Genomic DNA, 4,342 nt, shown 5'->3' with positions numbered 1-4,342 from the left:
CCGCGCCCACCGCGCGCGCGCAGCTCGCTCGTCGTCTCCTGGAAACACTTCCGCAAACCGGGGCCGCTGAGAGGGCGCTGCGCGGTGGGCAGAGCGGCGGCGGTGCTGAGAGAGCGGCTACGGTATCGCCTGGGGCCGCCGTGAGAACCACAGCGTCTCCTGTCGGTGGAGGCCTTCCAATCCCCGAGAGAGCGCGGTCCTCTCCTGGGAAACTGGCCAGCAATTCTCCCCCGTGGACAGGGTCGTGTGGACGTGCTGTGAGAAGAGAATTCGGTGGGTGAGGGCGAGACAGGGTGACACCAAATTTCAGTACTTCGTCTTTTGTCTGAGCTGCAGTTCTTCTCACAAGAATCTACTCGAAGGAAATAATCAGATGTATTTATTGTAGCCTTATTTGAATCCATCACAATCTCCAATATTATGGGATTGTTATGTAAAGTGTGGTATGTCCATACACTGTTGATATCAGCATACCTTAAAAATTATGTGAGTAGGGACTTCCCTGGTGGCGCACTGGTTAAGAATCCACCTGCCAGTGCAGGGGACACGGGTTTGAGCCCTGGTGCGGGAAGATCCCACATGCCGTGGAGCAACTAAGCCTGTGCGCCACAACTACTGAGCCCGCGAGCCACAACTACTGAGGCTGCATGCCACAACTACTGCAGCCACGTGCCTAGAGCCTGTGCTCCGCAACAAGAGAAGCCACTACAGTGAGAAGCCCGTGCACCACAACGAAGAGCAACCCCCGCTCACTGCAACTAGACAAAGCCCGCGCACAGCAACAAAGACCCAACACAGCCAAAAATTAATTAATTATTTATTTAAAAATTATGTGACTAAAAGTAAAAGCTGAACAAACTGAAAAATCAGCAACTTTATTTAGATCTATGAGAGAACTGAGGTCACAGGGCAAACCACTGACCCCCAAATTAGAGAGAGAGAGAGACAGACAGACAGACAGGCAAGTACAGAGAACAACACCTTATGGGAGCAGAAACCCACCAGCAGCAACCTCCCTGGGAACCAGTGCCGGGCAGGTCGTTTCAGCCAGCACATAGTGTCCGACTATCCAGGAGACAAGACATACTAAAAGGCAAAAACACAGTTTGAAGGGAAAGAGCAAGCCTCAAAACCAGACTCAGCTATGGCCTAGATGTTAAAATTATCAGACTGGGAATTGAAAACAATTAGGATTCATAGGCTAAGGGCTCTGATGGGTAAAGTAGACAGGATGCAAGAACACACAGGCAATGTGGGCAGAGAGATGGAGATTCTAAGAAAGAACCAAGAAGAAATGCTACAGGTTAAAAGAACTACAACAGAAATGAAGAATGCCTTCGATAGGCTTATAAGTAGAACACATGTGACGCAGGAAAGAATCTCTGAGCTTGAGGATACCTCTATAGAAGCCTCCAAATCTGAAAAAGAGAAAGGAAAAAGACTGAAAAAAACAGAACAGAATGCGCAAGGATTGTGGGACAGCTACAAAAGGTGTAACATACACGTAATGGGAATATCTAAAGGGGAGGCAAGACAGAAAGGAACAGAAACAAATATTTGAAACAATAATGACTGGAAAGTTCCCCCCAATTAATGTCATACACCAAACCCTCAGAGAACACCAAGCAGGATAAATGCCAGAAAAACTACAATCATCCTCGAACCATGGAAAATCAAAGATTACAAACAAGAAATCCTGAAGAAGGCAGGGGCGGGAGAAACCCTTATCTATAGAGGAGCGAGGAAAAGAATCAGATCTGACTTCTCATCCGAAAGCGTGCAAGCAAGAAGAGAGGGGAGTGAAATAAAGGGTTAACAGAGGAGTCCACCAACCTAGAATTCTGTACCCTGTGAAATGCTTACATATAAGTGAAATTAATGACAACAGTGAAACAAGGGGCGGGAGGGAGAAGCTAAGATTAGTTTATTAGAAAGTACTCACACTTCAAAAACAAGTTATGCTGTGGAGGAACATTACCTAACAAAAGTGTTGGTGCTGAATTACTGAGTGAAAAATAACGCGGCTATAGAATGGTAGGTTCAATGGGAATGTGTTGGGTCATTTTTATTTATTTAAAACGAAATACTGGGGCTTCCCTGGGGGCGCAGTGGTTGAGAGTCCGCCTGCCGATGCAGGGGACACGGGTTCGTGCCCCGGTCCGGGAAGATCCCACATGCCGCGGAGCGGCTGCGTCCGTGAGCCATGGCCGCTGAACCTGCGCGTCCGGAGCCTGTGCTCCGCAACGGGAGAGGCCACAACAGTGAGAGGCCCGCGTACCGCACAAAAAAACAACAACAACAACGAAATACTTAACATTTCTAGATGGTTAGGATAACAGGTGATTTTTGTAATTCCTCTGTTTCAGCCATGCTGAAGTGATTTCAGCCTGGAGTGATCTTGCCCCCAGGGGACATTTGGGACATCTAGAGACATTTTTGGTTGTCACAACTAGGAGTGTGTGTCGGGCGGTACTACTGGCATCCAGTGGGTAGAGGCTGGGTCTGCTGCTGAGCACTTTAAAATACACCAGACACACCCCGCACCCAACCACCCACCAAAGAATTATCCAGCCCAAGATCTCAGTAGTGCCGAGGCGGAGGAGCCCTGCTCTATGTTCTCCAAGTGTTCTGTCCTAAGCCGCTTCACTCTGTTGTAACTAGAAAATACTATTTTTAAAACATCATCACCATTTTTACATCATCTTTCTTACTATGTTTGGTGCTACAAAGACCTCTCTACCCTCTAGGTTTTCTTTTCTAATTAAAATTTATGTTTTATTTTGCCAGTGTTTCATTCATTTATTTTATTCAAGTCGTCTTGGTGTTGCTTTGTTTTGAGTGCAGGCTATGTTTCAGACAGATTTTCAAAGCAATGGAGATACTCACGGGGAATACATAATGAGGATAAGATTGCACGACCTAGAAAACAGCCTCGTACAGTATCACATCCAAAAGACACAAATCCGGCTAAAAAAAAAATTGAAAACTAAAGCAGGTCTTTTCCAGAAGATCTTCTGAAAAAGTAGAGAAGGGTGAATTATATTGCATAACATACATCAAGACTTCCTTGATAAAACCTCTTTTTGTATTATTTTCCCTCAGATTTTTGTCATTTTCTCCATTCCACATCCCCAAGCACGTTATCCTCACAACATTATCTCCCTCGTCCCTTATCATTTCTCACTTTGTCTCTTTTACCAATTCTCATAGAAGGGTAATAATAATCATAACTAATGCTTAAATGATTACCAGGTGGCAGAAAGAGTACTAAGTGCTTTACCTGTACTATGGGGAAAATACTATCACCTTCCTCATTTTAAAGATGAGGAAAGTGAAACACAATGAAGTTAAGTAACTTGCCCAATATCACACAGCAGATAAAGCCTAGATTCATGAGATAAAGCCAGACAGTCCGACTCTAGATTCTGTATTCTTAATACTATTCTATATCGATTTGTTTTTCAAAATCCATATAAAAGTTTCAGTTATGGTAATATGATAGGCTAGGAAATGACTCTGCTTTTTTTAAAAACTAAAATAGTATCTAAAATAGAAAATCAGGGCTTCCCTAGTGGCGCAGTGGTTAAGAATCCGCCTGCCAATGCAGGGGACACAGATTTGAGCCCTGGTCCAGGAAGATCCCACATGCCATGGAGCAACTATGCCCATGAGCCACAACTACTGAGCCCGCGTGCCACAACTACTGAAGCCCATGCACCTAGAGCCCATGCTCCACAATGAGAGAAGCCACTGCAATGAGAAGCCCGAGCACCACAATGAAGAGCAGCCCCTGCTCACCACAACTAGAGAAAGCCCACATGCAGCAATGAAGACCCAACGCAGCCATAAATAAAATAAATAAATAAATAAAATATATTAAAATAAAATAGAAAATCAAATCCTGTAAAGCACCTATAATGTAACTGAGAAGAGAGTGAGGACTCACAAGTGCAAAATATAAGGGAAAGTGTGTACCCAGAAAGGTAAGCAGGATACGGAAATTCCTGCAAGAGGGCCATTTCCAAACCAGGTGAATTTAGTTCTTGTTTTGACGTTCTCACAGGACTTAAAGTCCAGAAGTCAAAGTCTAGAGCCCACCCCATGGAGGAAGTACAATGGGGGACTCTCCCTACATAAAGCCTGGGCCAGAAGGAAACTCAACCAATCCAATGCCCAGAATACTGTGGGAAATTCACCTTGACATTAAGAAACAGGAGGGGGGCAATAATCTCCTGTCTTGCAAATATTATAACCACAAAAATGTTATTAGATGAATTTGCAACCTAGATTCATACCACATAAAAAACTTTCAGAAAAACTTCAAGTTGTGAATATAGTTTTA

Source organism: Grampus griseus (assembly GCF_964374135.1).
Source record: "Grampus griseus genome assembly, chromosome: 18".
NCBI classification, from domain to species: Eukaryota; Metazoa; Chordata; class Mammalia; order Artiodactyla; family Delphinidae; genus Grampus; species Grampus griseus.
The sequence above is the reverse complement of the archived record's forward strand: the minus strand, read 5'-3'. Positions refer to the sequence as shown.